Source organism: Salmo salar, chromosome 17, assembly GCF_965601325.2.
Source record: "Salmo salar chromosome 17, fSalSal1, whole genome shotgun sequence".
In the NCBI taxonomy this organism is placed as follows: domain Eukaryota; kingdom Metazoa; phylum Chordata; class Actinopteri; order Salmoniformes; family Salmonidae; genus Salmo; species Salmo salar.
Window position 1 is genome coordinate 74,704,687 of NC_138307.1, and position 18,659 is coordinate 74,723,345.

Consider the following 18,659-nt stretch of genomic DNA (forward strand, 5'->3'; position numbering starts at 1 on the left):
AGGTCAGAGACAGTAGTTAACATGCTGACTGTGTGTGTACAGGTCAGACAGTAGTTAACATGCTGACTGTGTGTGTGCAGGTCAGAGACAGTAGTTAACTTGCTGACTGTGTGTGTACAGGTCAGACAGTAGTTAACATGCTGACTGTGTGTGTACAGGTCAGACAGTAGTTAACATGCTGACTGTGTGTGTGCAGGTCAGAGACAGTAGTTAACATGCTGACTGTGTGTGTACAGGTTAGACAGTAGTTAACATGCTGACTGTGTGTGTGCAGGTCAGACAGTAGTTAACATGCTGACTGTGTGTGTACAGGTCAGACAGTAGTTGAAATGCTGACTGTGTGTGTACAGGTCAGACAGTAGTTAACATGCTGACTGTGTGTGTACAGGTCAGACAGTAGTTAACATGCTGACTGTGTGTGTACAGGTCAGACAGTAGTTAACATGCTGACTGTGTGTGTACAGGTCAGACAGTAGTTAACATGCTGACTGTGTGTGTACAGGTCAGACAGTAGTTAACATGCTGACTGTGTGTGTACAGGTCAGACAGTAGTTAACATGCTGACTGTGTGTGTACAGGTCAGACACTAGTTAACATGCTGACTGTGTGTGTACAGGTCAGAGACAGTAGTTAACATGCTGACTGTGTGTGTACAGGTCAGAGACAGTAGTTAACATGCTGACTGTGTGTGTGTACAGGTCAGACAGTAGTTAACATGCTGACTGTGTGTGTACAGGTCAGACACTAGTTAACATGCTGACTGTGTGTGTACAGGTCAGAGACAGTAGTTAACATGCTGACTGTGTGTGTACAGGTCAGAGACAGTAGTTAACATGCTGACTGTGTGTGTGTACAGGTCAGACAGTAGTTAACATGCTGACTGTGTGTGTACAGGTCAGACAGTAGTTGAAATGCTGACTGTGTGTGTACAGATCAGAGACAGTAGTTAACATGCTGACTGTGTGTGTACAGGTCAGAGACAGTAGTTAACATGCTGACTGTGTGTGTACAGGTCAGACAGTAGTTAACATGCTGACTGTGTGTGTACAGGTCAGAGACAGTAGTTAACATGCTGACTGTGTGTGTGTACAGGTCAGAGACAGTAGTTAACATGCTGACTGTGTGTGTACACGTCAGAGACAGTAGTTAACATGCTGACTGTGTGTGTACAGGTCAGACAGTTAACATGCTGACTGTGTGTGTACAGGTCAGACAGTAGTTAACATTCTTACTGTGTGTTTACAGGTCAGAGACAGTAGTTAACATGCTGACTGTGTGTGTACAGGTCAGACAGTAGTTAACATTCTTACTGTGTGTGTACAGGTCAGAGACAGTAGTTAACATGCTGACTGTGTGTGTGCAGGTCAGACAGTAGTTAACATGCTGACTGTGTGTGTGCAGGTCAGACAGTAGTTAACATGCTGACTGTGTGTGTACAGGTCAGAGACAGTAGTTAACATGCTGACTGTGTGTGTACAGGTCAGAGACAGTAGTTAACATGCTCACTGTGTGTGTACAGGTCAGACAGTAGTTAACATGCTGACTGTGTGTGTGCAGGTCAGACAGTAGTTAACATGCTGACTGTGTGTGTACAGGTCAGAGACAGTAGTTAACATGCTGAATGTGTGTGTACAGGTCAGACAGTAGTTAACATGCTGACTGTGTGTGTACAGGTCAGAGACAGTAGTTAACATGCTGACTGTGTGTGTACAGGTCAGAGACAGTAGTTAACATGCTGACTGTGTGTGTACAGGTCAGAGACAGTAGTTAACATGCTCACTGTGTGTGTACAGGTCAGACAGTAGTTAACATGCTGACTGTGTGTGTACAGGTCAGACAGTAGTTAACATGCTGACTGTGTGTGTACAGGTCAGACAGTAGTTAACATGCTGACTGTGTGTGTACAGGTCAGACAGTAGTTAACATGCTGACTGTGTGTGTACAGGTCAGACAGTAGTTAACATGCTGACTGTGTGTGTACAGGTCAGACAGTAGTTAACATGCTGACTGTGTGTGTACAGGTCAGAGACAGTAGTTAACATGCTGACTGTGTGTGTACAGGTCAGAGACAGTAGTTAACATGCTGACTGTGTGTGTACAGGTCAGAGACAGTAGTTAACATGCTGACTGTGTGTGTACAGGTCAGAGACAGTAGTTAACATGCTGACTGTGTGTGTACAGGTCAGAGACAGTAGTTAACATGCTGACTGTGTGTGTACAGGTCAGACAGTAGTTAACATGCTGACTGTGTGTGTACAGGTCAGAGACAGTAGTTAACATGCTGACTGTGTGTGTGTACAGGTCAGAGACAGTAGTTAACATGCTGACTGTGTGTGTACACGTCAGAGACAGTAGTTAACATGCTGACTGTGTGTGTACAGGTCAGACAGTAGTTAACATGCTGACTGTGTGTGTACAGGTCAGAGACAGTAGTTAACATGCTGACTGTGTGTGTACAGGTCAGACAGTAGTTAACATGCTGACTGTGTGTGTACAGGTCAGAGACAGTAGTTAACATGCTGACTGTGTGTGTGCAGGTCAGAGACAGTAGTTAACATGCTGACTGTGTGTGTACAGGTCAGAGACAGTAGTTAACATGCTGACTGTGTGTGTACAGGTCAGAGACAGTAGTTAACATGCTGACTGTGTGTGTACAGGTCAGGACAGTAGTTAACATGCTCACTGTGTGTGTACAGGTCAGACAGTAGTTAACATGCTGACTGTGTGTGTACAGGTCAGACAGTAGTTAACATGCTGACTGTGTGTGTACAGGTCAGAGACAGTAGTTAACATGCTGACTGTGTGTGTACAGGTCAGACAGTAGTTAACATGCTGACTGTGTGTGTACAGGTCAGACAGTAGTTAACATGCTGACTGTGTGTGTACAGGTCAGAGACAGTAGTTAACATGCTGACTGTGTGTGTACAGGTCAGAGACAGTAGTTAACATGCTCACTGTGTGTGTACAGGTCAGACAGTAGTTAACATGCTGACTGTGTGTGTACAGGTCAGACAGTAGTTAACATGCTGACTGTGTGTGTACAGGTCAGAGACAGTAGTTAACATGCTGACTGTGTGTGTACAGGTCAGAGACAGTAGTTAACATGCTGACTGTGTGTGTACAGGTCAGACAGTAGTTAACATGCTGACTGTGTGTGTACAGGTCAGAGACAGTAGTTAACATGCTGACTGTGTGTGTACAGGTCAGAGACAGTAGTTAACATGCTGACTGTGTGTGTACAGGTCAGAGACAGTAGTTAACATGCTGACTGTGTGTGTACAGGTCAGACAGTAGTTAACATGCTGACTGTGTGTGTACAGGTCAGACAGTAGTTAACATGCTGACTGTGTGTGTACAGGTCAGACAGTAGTTAACATGCTGACTGTGTGTGTACAGGTCAGAGACAGTAGTTAACATGCTGACTGTGTGTGTACAGGTCAGACAGTAGTTAACATGCTGACTGTGTGTGTACAGGTCAGAGACAGTAGTTAACATGCTGACTGTGTGTGTACAGGTCAGAGACAGTAGTTAACATGCTGACTGTGTGTGTACAGGTCAGACAGTAGTTAACATGCTGACTGTGTGTGTACAGGTCAGAGACAGTAGTTAACATGCTGACTGTGTGTGTACAGGTCAGAGACAGTAGTTAACATGCTGACTGTGTGTGTACAGGTCAGACAGTAGTTAACATGCTGACTGTGTGTGTACAGGTCAGACAGTAGTTAACATGCTGACTGTGTGTGTACAGGTCAGAGACAGTAGTTAACATGCTGACTGTGTGTGTACAGGTCAGAGACAGTAGTTAACATGCTGACTGTGTGTGTACAGGTCAGAGACAGTAGTTAACATGCTGACTGTGTGTGTACAGGTCAGAGACAGTAGTTAACATGCTGACTGTGTGTGTACAGGTCAGAGACAGTAGTTAACATGCTGACTGTGTGTGTACAGGTCAGACAGTAGTTAACATGCTGACTGTGTGTGTACAGGTCAGAGACAGTAGTTAACATGCTGACTGTGTGTGTACAGGTCAGAGACAGTAGTTAACATGCTGACTGTGTGTGTACAGGTCAGACAGTAGTTAACATGCTGACTGTGTGTGTACAGGTCAGACAGTAGTTAACATGCTGACTGTGTGTGTACAGGTCAGACAGTAGTTAACATGCTGACTGTGTGTGTACAGGTCAGAGACAGTAGTTAACATGCTGACTGTGTGTGTACAGGTCAGAGACAGTAGTTAACATGCTGACTGTGTGTGTACAGGTCAGACAGTAGTTAACATGCTGACTGTGTGTGTGCAGGTCAGACAGTAGTTAACATGCTGACTGTGTGTGTGCAGGTCAGACAGTAGTTAACATGCTGACTGTGTGTGTACAGGTCAGAGACAGTAGTTAACATGCTGACTGTGTGTGTACAGGTCAGAGACAGTAGTTAACATGCTGACTGTGTGTGTACATGTCAGACAGTAGTTAACATGCTGACTGTGTGTGCAGGTCAGACAGTAGTTAACATGCTGACTGTGTGTGTACAGGTCAGACAGTAGTTAACATGCTGACTGTGTGTGTACAGGTCAGACAGTAGTTAACATGCTGACTGTGTGTGTACATGTCAGACAGTAGTTAACATGCTGACTGTGTGTGCAGGTCAGACAGTAGTTAACATGCTGACTGTGTGTGTACAGGTCAGACAGTAGTTAACATGCTGACTGTGTGTGTACAGGTCAGACAGTAGTTAACATGCTGACTGTGTGTGTACAGGTCAGAGACAGTAGTTAACATGCTGACTGTGTGTGTACAGGTCAGAGACAGTAGTTAACATGCTGACTGTGTGTGTCCAGGTCAGACAGTTGTTAACATGCTGACTGTGTGTGTACAGGTCAGACAGTAGTTAACATGCTGACTGTGTGTGTACAGGTCAGAAGGTAGTTAACATGCTAGAAGTGTGTGTGCAGGTCAGAGACAGTAGTTAACATGCTGACTGTGTGTGTACAGGCCAGACAGTAGTTAACATGCTGACTGTGTGTGTGCAGGTCAGAGACAGTAGTTAACATGCTGACTGTGTGTGTACAGGTTAGACAGTAGTTAACATGCTGACTGTGTGTGTGCAGGTCAGACAGTAGTTAACATGCTGACTGTGTGTGTACAGGTCAGACAGTAGTTAACATGCTGACTGTGTGTGTGCAGGTCAGAGACAGTAGTTAACATGCTGACTGTGTGTGTACAGGTCAGACAGTAGTTAACATGCTGACTGTGTGTGTCCAGGTCAGACAGTTGTTAACATGCTGACTGTGTGTGTACAGGTCAGAGACAGTAGTTAACATGCTGACTGTGTGTGTACAGGTCAGAGACAGTAGTTAACATGCTGACTGTGTGTGTGCAGGTCAGAGACAGTAGTTAACATGCTGACTGTGTGTGTACAGGTCAGACAGTAGTTAACATGCTGACTGTGTGTGTGCAGGTCAGAGACAGTAGTTAACATGCTGACTGTGTGTGTACAGGTCAGACAGTAGTTAACATGCTGACTGTGTGTGTACAGGTCAGAAGGTAGTTAACATGCTAGAAGTGTGTTTGCAGGTCAGAGACAGTAGTTAACATGCTGACTGTGTGTGTGCAGGTCAGACAGTAGTTAACATGCTGACTGTGTGTGTGCAGGTCAGAGACAGTAGTTAACATGCTGACTGTGTGTGTACAGGTTAGACAGTAGTTAACATGCTGACTGTGTGTGTGCAGGTCAGACAGTAGTTAACATGCTGACTGTGTGTGTACAGGTCAGAGACAGTAGTTAACATGCTGACTGTGTGTGTACAGGTCAGACAGTAGTTAACATGCTGACTGTGTGTGTACATGTCAGACAGTAGTTAACATGCTGACTGTGTGTGTACAGGTCAGACAGTAGTTAACATGCTGACTGTGTGTGTACAGGTCAGACAGTAGTTAACATGCTGACTGTGTGTGTACAGGTCAGACAGTAGTTAACATGCTGACTGTGTGTGTACAGGTCAGAGACAGTAGTTAACATGCTGACTGTGTGTGTACAGGTCAGAGACAGTAGTTAACATGCTGACTGTGTGTGTACAGGTCAGAGACAGTAGTTAACATGCTGACTGTGTGTGTACAGGTCAGAGACAGTAGTTAACATGCTGACTGTGTGTGTACAGGTCAGACAGTAGTTAACATGCTGACTGTGTGTGTACAGGTCAGACAGTAGTTAACATGCTGACTGTGTGTGTGCACGTCAGAGACAGTAGTTAACATGCTGACTGTGTGTGTACAGGTCAGACAGTAGTTAACATGCTGACTGTGTGTGTACAGGTCAGACAGTAGTTAACATGCTGACTGTGTGTGTGCAGGTCAGAGACAGTAGTTAACATGCTGACTGTGTGTGTACAGGTTAGACAGTAGTTAACATGCTGACTGTGTGTGTGCAGGTCAGACAGTAGTTAACATGCTGACTGTGTGTGTACAGGTCATAGACAGTAGTTAACATGCTGACTGTGTGTGTACAGGCCAGACAGTAGTTAACATGCTGACTGTGTGTGTGCAGGTCAGAGACAGTAGTTAACATGCTGACTGTGTGTGTACAGGTTAGACAGTAGTTAACATGCTGACTGTGTGTGTGCAGGTCAGACAGTAGTTAACATGCTGACTGTGTGTGTACAGGTCAGACAGTAGTTAACATGCTGACTGTGTGTGTGCAGGTCAGAGACAGTAGTTAACATGCTGACTGTGTGTGTACAGGTCAGAGACAGTAGTTAACATGCTGACTGTGTGTGTACAGGTCAGACAGTAGTTAACATGCTGACTGTGTGTGTACAGGTCAGACAGTAGTTAACATGCTGACTGTGTGTGTACAGGTCAGACAGTAGTTAACATGCTGACTGTGTGTGTACAGGTCAGAGACAGTAGTTAACATGCTGACTGTGTGTGTACAGGTCAGAGACAGTAGTTAACATGCTGACTGTGTGTGTACAGGTCAGACAGTAGTTAACATGCTGACTGTGTGTGTACAGGTCAGACAGTAGTTAACATGCTGACTGTGTGTGTACAGGTCAGAGACAGTAGTTAACATGCTGACTGTGTGTGTACAGGTCAGGACAGTAGTTAACATGCTGACTGTGTGTGTACAGGTCAGACAGTAGTTAACATGCTGACTGTGTGTGTACAGGTCAGACAGTAGTTAACATGCTGACTGTGTGTGTACAGGTCAGAGACAGTAGTTAACATGCTGACTGTGTGTGTACAGGTCAGAGACAGTAGTTAACATGCTGACTGTGTGTGTACAGGTCAGAGACAGTAGTTAACATGCTGACTGTGTGTGTACAGGTCAGACAGTAGTTAACATGCTGACTGTGTGTGTACAGGTCAGAGACAGTAGTTAACATGCTGACTGTGTGTGTACAGGTCAGAGACAGTAGTTAACATGCTGACTGTGTGTGTACAGGTCAGAGACAGTAGTTAACATGCTGACTGTGTGTGTACAGGTCAGACAGTAGTTAACATGCTGACTGTGTGTGTGCAGGTCAGAGACAGTAGTTAACATGCTGACTGTGTGTGTACAGGTTAGACAGTAGTTAACATGCTGACTGTGTGTGTGCAGGTCAGACAGTAGTTAACATGCTGACTGTGTGTGTACAGGTCAGACAGTAGTTAACATGCTGACTGTGTGTGTGCAGGTCAGAGACAGTAGTTAACATGCTGACTGTGTGTGTACAGGTTAGACAGTAGTTAACATGCTGACTGTGTGTGTACAGGTCAGACAGTAGTTAACATGCTGACTGTGTGTGTACAGGTCAGAGACAGTAGTTAACATGCTGACTGTGTGTGTACAGGTCAGAGACAGTAGTTAACATGCTGACTGTGTGTGTACAGGTCAGAGACAGTAGTTAACATGCTGACTGTGTGTGTACAGGTCAGAGACAGTAGTTAACATGCTGACTGTGTGTGTACAGGTCAGACAGTAGTTAACATGCTGACTGTGTGTGTACAGGTCAGACAGTAGTTAACATTCTTACTGTGTGTTTACAGGTCAGAGACAGTAGTTAACATGCTGACTGTGTGTGTACAGGTCAGACAGTAGTTAACATGCTGACTGTGTGTGTACAGGTCAGACAGTAGTTAACATGCTGACTGTGTGTGTACAGGTCAGAGACAGTAGTTAACATGCTGACTGTGTGTGTGCAGGTCAGACAGTAGTTAACATGCTGACTGTGTGTGTACAGGTCAGAGACAGTAGTTAACATGCTGACTGTGTGTGTACAGGTCAGAGACAGTAGTTAACATGCTGACTGTGTGTGTACAGGTCAGACAGTAGTTAACATGCTGACTGTGTGTGTACAGGTCAGAGACAGTAGTTAACATGCTGACTGTGTGTGTACAGGTCAGAGACAGTAGTTAACATGCTGACTGTGTGTGTACAGGTCAGACAGTAGTTAACATGCTGACTGTGTGTGTACAGGTTAGACAGTAGTTAACATGCTGACTGTGTGTGTGCAGGTCAGACAGTAGTTAACATGCTGACTGTGTGTGTACAGGTCAGAGACAGTAGTTAACATGCTGACTGTGTGTGTACAGGTCAGAGACAGTAGTTAACATGCTGACTGTGTGTGTACAGGTCAGAGACAGTAGTTAACATGCTGACTGTGTGTGTACAGGTCAGAGACAGTAGTTAACATGCTGACTGTGTGTGTACAGGTCAGACAGTAGTTAACATGCTGACTGTGTGTGTACAGGTCAGACAGTAGTTAACATGCTGACTGTGTGTGTACAGGTCAGAGACAGTAGTTAACATGCTGACTGTGTGTGTACAGGTCAGAGACAGTAGTTAACATGCTGACTGTGTGTGTGCAGGTCAGACAGTAGTTAACATGCTGACTGTGTGTGTACAGGTCAGAGACAGTAGTTAACATGCTGACTGTGTGTGTACAGGTCAGAGACAGTAGTTAACATGCTGACTGTGTGTGTACAGGTCAGACAGTAGTTAACATGCTGACTGTGTGTGTACAGGTCAGACAGTAGTTAACATGCTGACTGTGTGTGTACAGGTCAGAGACAGTAGTTAACATGCTGACTGTGTGTGTACAGGTCAGAGACAGTAGTTAACATGCTGACTGTGTGTGTACAGGTCAGAGACAGTAGTTAACATGCTGACTGTGTGTGTACAGGTCAGAGACAGTAGTTAACATGCTGACTGTGTGTGTACAGGTCAGACAGTAGTTAACATGCTGACTGTGTGTGTACAGGTCAGACAGTAGTTAACATGCTGACTGTGTGTGTACAGGTCAGACAGTAGTTAACATGCTGACTGTGTGTGTGCAGGTCAGACAGTAGTTAACATGCTGACTGTGTGTGTGCAGGTCAGACAGTAGTTAACATGCTGACTGTGTGTGTGCAGGTCAGAGACAGTAGTTAACATGCTGACTGTGTGTGTACAGGTCAGAGACAGTAGTTAACATGCTGACTGTGTGTGTACAGGTCAGACAGTAGTTAACATGCTGACTGTGTGTGTACAGGTCAGACAGTAGTTAACATGCTGACTGTGTGTGTACAGGTCAGAGACAGTAGTTAACATGCTGACTGTGTGTGTACAGGTCAGAGACAGTAGTTAACATGCTGACTGTGTGTGTACAGGTCAGAGACAGTAGTTAACATGCTGACTGTGTGTGTACAGGTCAGACAGTAGTTAACATGCTGACTGTGTGTGTACAGGTCAGACAGTAGTTAACATGCTGACTGTGTGTGTACAGGTCAGACAGTAGTTAACATGCTGACTGTGTGTGTACAGGTCAGAGACAGTAGTTAACATGCTGACTGTGTGTGTACAGGTCAGAGACAGTAGTTAACATGCTGACTGTGTGTGTACAGGTCAGACAGTAGTTAACATGCTGACTGTGTGTGTACAGGTCAGAGACAGTAGTTAACATGCTGACTGTGTGTGTACAGGTCAGAGACAGTAGTTAACATGCTGACTGTGTGTGTACAGGTCAGAGACAGTAGTTAACATGCTGACTGTGTGTGTACAGGTCAGACAGTAGTTAACATGCTGACTGTGTGTGTACAGGTCAGACAGTAGTTAACATGCTGACTGTGTGTGTACAGGTCAGACAGTAGTTAACATGCTGACTGTGTGTGTACAGGTCAGAGACAGTAGTTAACATGCTGACTGTGTGTGTACAGGTCAGAGACAGTAGTTAACATGCTGACTGTGTGTGTACAGGTCAGACAGTAGTTAACATGCTGACTGTGTGTGTACAGGTCAGAGACAGTAGTTAACATGCTGACTGTGTGTGTACAGGTCAGAGACAGTAGTTAACATGCTGACTGTGTGTGTACAGGTCAGAGACAGTAGTTAACATGCTGACTGTGTGTGTACAGGTCAGACAGTAGTTAACATGCTGACTGTGTGTGTACAGGTCAGAGACAGTAGTTAACATGCTGACTGTGTGTGTACAGGTCGAGACAGTAGTTAACATGCTGACTGTGTGTGTACAGGTCAGAGACAGTAGTTAACATGCTGACTGTGTGTGTACAGGTCAGAGACAGTAGTTAACATGCTGACTGTGTGTGTACAGGTCAGACAGTAGTTAACATGCTGACTGTGTGTGTACAGGTCAGAAGTAGTTAACATGCTAAAGTGTGTGTGCAGGTCAGAGACAGTAGTTAACATGCTGACTGTGTGTGTACAGGTCAGACAGTAGTTAACATGCTGACTGTGTGTGTACAGGTCAGAGACAGTAGTTAACATGCTGACTGTGTGTGTACAGGTCAGACAGTAGTTAACATGCTGACTGTGTGTGTACAGGTCAGAGACAGTAGTTAACATGCTGACTGTGTGTGTACAGGTCAGACAGTAGTTAACATGCTGACTGTGTGTGTACAGGTCAGAGACAGTAGTTAACATGCTGACTGTGTGTGTACAGGTCAGACAGTAGTTAACATGCTGACTGTGTGTGTACAGGTCAGAGACAGTAGTTAACATGCTGACTGTGTGTGTACAGGTCAGACAGTAGTTAACATGCTGACTGTGTGTGTACAGGTCAGACAGTAGTTAACATGCTGACTGTGTGTGTACAGGTCAGAGACAGTAGTTAACATGCTGACTGTGTGTGTACAGGTCAGACAGTAGTTAACATGCTGACTGTGTGTGTACAGGTCAGAGACAGTAGTTAACATGCTGACTGTGTGTGTACAGGTCAGAGACAGTAGTTAACATGCTGACTGTGTGTGTACAGGTCAGACAGTAGTTAACATGCTGACTGTGTGTGTACAGGTCAGAGACAGTAGTTAACATGCTGACTGTGTGTGTACAGGTCAGAGACAGTAGTTAACATGCTGACTGTGTGTGTACAGGTCAGAGACAGTAGTTAACATGCTGACTGTGTGTGTACAGGTCAGACAGTAGTTAACATGCTGACTGTGTGTGTACAGGTCAGACAGTAGTTAACATGCTGACTGTGTGTGTACAGGTCAGACAGTAGTTAACATGCTGACTGTGTGTGTACAGGTCAGACAGTAGTTAACATGCTGACTGTGTGTGTACAGGTCAGAGACAGTAGTTAACATGCTGACTGTGTGTGTACAGGTCAGAGACAGTAGTTAACATGCTGACTGTGTGTGTACAGGTCAGACAGTAGTTAACATGCTGACTGTGTGTGTACAGGTCAGAGACAGTAGTTAACATGCTGACTGTGTGTGTACAGGTCAGAGACAGTAGTTAACATGCTGACTGTGTGTGTACAGGTCAGACAGTAGTTAACATGCTGACTGTGTGTGTACAGGTCAGAGACAGTAGTTAACATGCTGACTGTGTGTGTACAGGTCAGAGACAGTAGTTAACATGCTGACTGTGTGTGTACAGGTCAGAGACAGTAGTTAACATGCTGACTGTGTGTGTACAGGTCAGAGACAGTAGTTAACATGCTGACTGTGTGTGTACAGGTCAGACAGTAGTTAACATGCTGACTGTGTGTGTACAGGTCAGAAGGTAGTTAACATGCTGACTGTGTGTGTGCAGGTCAGAGACAGTAGTTAACATGCTGACTGTGTGTGTACAGGTCAGACAGTAGTTAACATGCTGACTGTGTGTGTACAGGTCAGAGACAGTAGTTAACATGCTGACTGTGTGTGTACAGGTCAGACAGTAGTTAACATGCTGACTGTGTGTGTACAGGTCAGAGACAGTAGTTAACATGCTGACTGTGTGTGTACAGGTCAGACAGTAGTTAACATGCTGACTGTGTGTGTACAGGTCAGAGACAGTAGTTAACATGCTGACTGTGTGTGTACAGGTCAGAGACAGTAGTTAACATGCTGACTGTGTGTGTACAGGTCAGACAGTAGTTAACATGCTGACTGTGTGTGTACAGGTCAGAGACAGTAGTTAACATGCTGACTGTGTGTGTACAGGTCAGAGACAGTAGTTAACATGCTGACTGTGTGTGTACAGGTCAGAGACAGTAGTTAACATGCTGACTGTGTGTGTGCAGGTCAGACAGTAGTTAACATGCTGACTGTGTGTGTACAGGTCAGAGACAGTAGTTAACATGCTGACTGTGTGTGTACAGGTCAGAGACAGTAGTTAACATGCTGACTGTGTGTGTACAGGTCAGAGACAGTAGTTAACATGCTGACTGTGTGTGTACAGGTCAGACAGTAGTTAACATGCTGACTGTGTGTGTACAGGTCAGAGACAGTAGTTAACATGCTGACTGTGTGTGTACAGGTCAGACAGTAGTTAACATGCTGACTGTGTGTGTACAGGTCAGAGACAGTAGTTAACATGCTGACTGTGTGTGTACAGGTCAGAGACAGTAGTTAACATGCTGACTGTGTGTGTACAGGTCAGAGACAGTAGTTAACATGCTGACTGTGTGTGTACAGGTCAGAGACAGTAGTTAACATGCTGACTGTGTGTGTCCAGGTCAGACAGTAGTTAACATGCTGACTGTGTGTGTGCAGGTCAGACAGTAGTTAACATGCTGACTGTGTGTGTACAGGTCAGAAGGTAGTTAACATGCTAGAAGTGTGTGTGCAGGTCAGAGACAGTAGTTAACATGCTGACTGTGTGTGTGCAGGTCAGACAGTAGTTAACATGCTGACTGTGTGTGTGCAGGTCAGAGACAGTAGTTAACATGCTGACTGTGTGTGTACAGGTTAGACAGTAGTTAACATGCTGACTGTGTGTGTGCAGGTCAGACAGTAGTTAACATGCTGACTGTGTGTGTACAGGTCAGAGACAGTAGTTAACATGCTGACTGTGTGTGTACAGGTCAGACAGTAGTTAACATGCTGACTGTGTGTGTACATGTCAGACAGTAGTTAACATGCTGACTGTGTGTGTACAGGTCAGACAGTAGTTAACATGCTGACTGTGTGTGTACAGGTCAGACAGTAGTTAACATGCTGACTGTGTGTGTACAGGTCAGACAGTAGTTAACATGCTGACTGTGTGTGTACAGGTCAGAGACAGTAGTTAACATGCTGACTGTGTGTGTACAGGTCAGAGACAGTAGTTAACATGCTGACTGTGTGTGTACAGGTCAGAGACAGTAGTTAACATGCTGACTGTGTGTGTACAGGTCAGAGACAGTAGTTAACATGCTGACTGTGTGTGTACAGGTCAGACAGTAGTTAACATGCTGACTGTGTGTGTACAGGTCAGACAGTAGTTAACATGCTGACTGTGTGTGTACAGGTCAGAGACAGTAGTTAACATGCTGACTGTGTGTGTACAGGTCAGACAGTAGTTAACATGCTGACTGTGTGTGTGCAGGTCAGAGACAGTAGTTAACATGCTGACTGTGTGTGTACAGGTCAGACAGTAGTTAACATGCTGACTGTGTGTGTGCAGGTCAGACAGTAGTTAACATGCTGACTGTGTGTGTACAGGTCAGACAGTAGTTAACATGCTGACTGTGTGTGTGCAGGTCAGAGACAGTAGTTAACATGCTGACTGTGTGTGTACAGGTCAGACAGTAGTTAACATGCTGACTGTGTGTGTACAGGTCAGACAGTAGTTAACATGCTGACTGTGTGTGTACAGGTCAGAGACAGTAGTTAACATGCTGACTGTGTGTGTACAGGTCAGACAGTAGTTAACATGCTGACTGTGTGTGTACAGGTCAGACAGTAGTTAACATGCTGACTGTGTGTGTACAGGTCAGACAGTAGTTAACATGCTGACTGTGTGTGTACAGGTCAGACAGTAGTTAACATGCTGACTGTGTGTGTACAGGTCAGACAGTAGTTAACATGCTGACTGTGTGTGTACAGGTCAGACAGTAGTTAACATGCTGACTGTGTGTGTACAGGTCAGAGACAGTAGTTAACATGCTGACTGTGTGTGTACAGGTCAGACAGTAGTTAACATGCTGACTGTGTGTGTACAGGTCAGACAGTAGTTAACATGCTGACTGTGTGTGTACAGGTCAGACAGTAGTTAACATGCTGACTGTGTGTGTACAGGTCAGACAGTAGTTAACATGCTGACTGTGTGTGTACAGGTCAGAGACAGTAGTTAACATGCTGACTGTGTGTGTACAGGTCAGACAGTAGTTAACATGCTGACTGTGTGTGTACAGGTCAGACAGTAGTTAACATGCTGACTGTGTGTGTACAGGTCAGAGACAGTAGTTAACATGCTGACTGTGTGTGTACAGGTCAGACAGTAGTTAACATGCTGACTGTGTGTGTACAGGTCAGAGACAGTAGTTAACATGCTGACTGTGTGTGTACAGGTCAGACAGTAGTTAACATGCTGACTGTGTGTGTACAGGTCAGAGACAGTAGTTAACATGCTGACTGTGTGTGTACAGGTCAGACAGTAGTTAACATGCTGACTGTGTGTGTACAGGTCAGAGACAGTAGTTAACATGCTGACTGTGTGTGTACAGGTCAGAGACAGTAGTTAACATGCTGACTGTGTGTGTGCAGGTCAGAGACAGTAGTTAACATGCTGACTGTGTGTGTACAGGTCAGACAGTAGTTAACATGCTGACTGTGTGTGTACAGGTCAGACAGTAGTTAACATGCTGACTGTGTGTGTACAGGTCAGACAGTAGTTAACATGCTGACTGTGTGTGTACAGGTCAGAGACAGTAGTTAACATGCTGACTGTGTGTGTACAGGTCAGACAGTAGTTAACATGCTGACTGTGTGTGTACAGGTCAGACAGTAGTTAACATGCTGACTGTGTGTGTACAGGTCAGACAGTAGTTAACATGCTGACTGTGTGTGTACAGGTCAGAGACAGTAGTTAACATGCTGACTGTGTGTGTACAGGTCAGAGACAGTAGTTAACATGCTGACTGTGTGTGTACAGGTCAGACAGTAGTTAACATGCTGACTGTGTGTGTACAGGTCAGAGACAGTAGTTAACATGCTGACTGTGTGTGTACAGGTCAGAGACAGTAGTTAACATGCTGACTGTGTGTGTGCAGGTCAGACAGTAGTTAACATGCTGACTGTGTGTGTACAGGTCAGACAGTAGTTAACATGCTGACTGTGTGTGTACAGGTCAGACAGTAGTTAACATGCTGACTGTGTGTGTACAGGTCAGAGACAGTAGTTAACATGCTGACTGTGTGTGTACAGGTCAGACAGTAGTTAACATGCTGACTGTGTGTGTGCAGGTCAGACAGTAGTTAACATGCTGACTGTGTGTGTACAGGTCAGAGACAGTAGTTAACATGCTGACTGTGTGTGTACAGGTCAGACAGTAGTTAACATGCTGACTGTGTGTGTACAGGTCAGAGACAGTAGTTAACATGCTGACTGTGTGTGTACAGGTCAGACAGTAGTTAACATGCTGACTGTGTGTGTACAGGTCAGAGACAGTAGTTAACATGCTGACTGTGTGTGTGCAGGTCAGAGACAGTAGTTAACATGCTGACTGTGTGTGTACAGGTCAGAGACAGTAGTTAACATGCTGACTGTGTGTGTACAGGTCGAGACAGTAGTTAACATGCTGACTGTGTGTGTACAGGTCAGACAGTAGTTAACATGCTGACTGTGTGTGTACAGGTCAGACAGTAGTTAACATGCTGACTGTGTGTGTACAGGTCAGACAGTAGTTAACATGCTGACTGTGTGTGTGCAGGTCAGACAGTAGTTAACATGCTGACTGTGTGTGTACAGGTCAGAGACAGTAGTTAACATGCTGACTGTGTGTGTACAGGTCAGACAGTAGTTAACATGCTGACTGTGTGTGTACAGGTCAGAGACAGTAGTTAACATGCTGACTGTGTGTGTACAGGTCAGAGACAGTAGTTAACATGCTGACTGTGTGTGTACAGGTCAGACAGTAGTTAACATGCTGACTGTGTGTGTACAGGTCAGAGACAGTAGTTAACATGCTGACTGTGTGTGTGCAGGTCAGACAGTAGTTAACATGCTGACTGTGTGTGTACAGGTCAGACAGTAGTTAACATGCTGACTGTGTGTGTACAGGTCAGACAGTAGTTAACATGCTGACTGTGTGTGTACAGGTCAGACAGTAGTTAACATGCTGACTGTGTGTGTACAGGTCAGACAGTAGTTAACATGCTGACTGTGTGTGTACAGGTCAGAGACAGTAGTTAACATGCTGACTGTGTGTGTGCAGGTCAGACAGTAGTTAACATGCTGACTGTGTGTGTGCAGGTCAGACAGTAGTTAACATGCTGACTGTGTGTGTACAGGTCAGAGACAGTAGTTAACATGCTGACTGTGTGTGTACAGGTCAGACAGTAGTTAACATGCTGACTGTGTGTGTACAGGTCAGACAGTAGTTAACATGCTGACTGTGTGTGTACAGGTCAGACAGTAGTTAACATGCTGACTGTGTGTGTACAGGTCAGACAGTAGTTAACATGCTGACTGTGTGTGTACAGGTCAGACAGTAGTTAACATGCTGACTGTGTGTGTACAGGTCAGAGACAGTAGTTAACATGCTGACTGTGTGTGTACAGGTCAGAGACAGTAGTTAACATGCTGACTGTGTGTGTACAGGTCAGACAGTTGTTAACATGCTGACTGTGTGTGTACAGGTCAGAGACAGTAGTTAACATGCTGACTGTGTGTGTACAGGTCAGAGACAGTAGTTAACATGCTGACTGTGTGTGTGCAGGTCAGACAGTAGTTAACATGCTGACTGTGTGTGTACAGGTCAGACAGTAGTTAACATGCTGACTGTGTGTGTACAGGTCAGAGACAGTAGTTAACATGCTGACTGTGTGTGTACAGGTCAGACAGTAGTTAACATGCTGACTGTGTGTGTGCAGGTCAGACAGTAGTTAACATGCTGACTGTGTGTGTACAGGTCAGAGACAGTAGTTAACATGCTGACTGTGTGTGTACAGGTCAGACAGTAGTTAACATGCTGACTGTGTGTGTACAGGTCAGACAGTAGTTAACATGCTGACTGTGTGTGTACAGGTCAGAGACAGTAGTTAACATGCTGACTGTGTGTGTGCAGGTCAGACAGTAGTTAACATGCTGACTGTGTGTGTACAGGTCAGAGACAGTAGTTAACATGCTGACTGTGTGTGTACAGGTCAGACAGTAGTTAACATGCTGACTGTGTGTGTACAGGTCAGACAGTAGTTAACATGCTGACTGTGTGTGTACAGGTCAGACAGTAGTTAACATGCTGACTGTGTGTGTGCAGGTCAGACAGTAGTTAACATGCTGACTGTGTGTGTGCAGGTCAGACAGTAGTTAACATGCTGACTGTGTGTGTACAGGTCAGAGACAGTAGTTAACATGCTGACTGTGTGTGTACAGGTCAGACAGTAGTTAACATGCTGACTGTGTGTGTACAGGTCAGAGACAGTAGTTAACATGCTGACTGTGTGTGTACAGGTCAGAGACAGTAGTTAACATGCTGACTGTGTGTGTACAGGTCAGACAGTAGTTAACATGCTGACTGTGTGTGTACAGGTCAGAGACAGTAGTTAACATGCTGACTGTGTGTGTACAGGTCAGACAGTAGTTAACATGCTGACTGTGTGTGTACAGGTCAGACAGTAGTTAACATGCTGACTGTGTGTGTACAGGTCAGACAGTAGTTAACATGCTGACTGTGTGTGTACAGGTCAGACAGTAGTTAACATGCTGACTGTGTGTGTACAGGTCAGACAGTAGTTAACATGCTGACTGTGTGTGTACAGGTCAGAGACAGTAGTTAACATGCTGACTGTGTGTGTGCAGGTCAGACAGTAGTTAACATGCTGACTGTGTGTGTACAGGTCAGACAGTAGTTAACATGCTGACTGTGTGTGTACAGGTCAGAGACAGTAGTTAACATGCTGACTGTGTGTGTACAGGTCAGAGACAGTAGTTAACATGCTGACTGTGTGTGTGCAGGTCAGACAGTAGTTAACATGCTGACTGTGTGTGTACAGGTCAGACAGTAGTTAACATGCTGACTGTGTGTGTACAGGTCAGACAGTAGTTAACATGCTGACTGTGTGTGTACAGGTCAGACAGTAGTTAACATGCTGACTGTGTGTGTACAGGTCAGACAGTAGTTAACATGCTGACTGTGTGTGTACAGGTCAGACAGTAGTTAACATGCTGACTGTGTGTATGCAGGTCAGACAGTAGTTAACATGCTGACTGTGTGTGTGCAGGTCAGAGACAGTAGTTAACATGCTGACTGTGTGTGTACAGGTCAGAGACAGTAGTTAA

At 45.1% G+C, this 18,659-nt stretch overlaps 1 protein-coding gene across 2 annotated transcripts in view; it reads left to right on the top strand.

Moving 5' to 3' along the window:
- The window catches only part of LOC106576570 (plexin-B2), a 236,580-nt gene that overhangs the window by 198,167 nt on the left and 19,754 nt on the right, over positions 1–18,659 (top strand). The gene's annotated exons all lie outside the window — the stretch shown is intronic.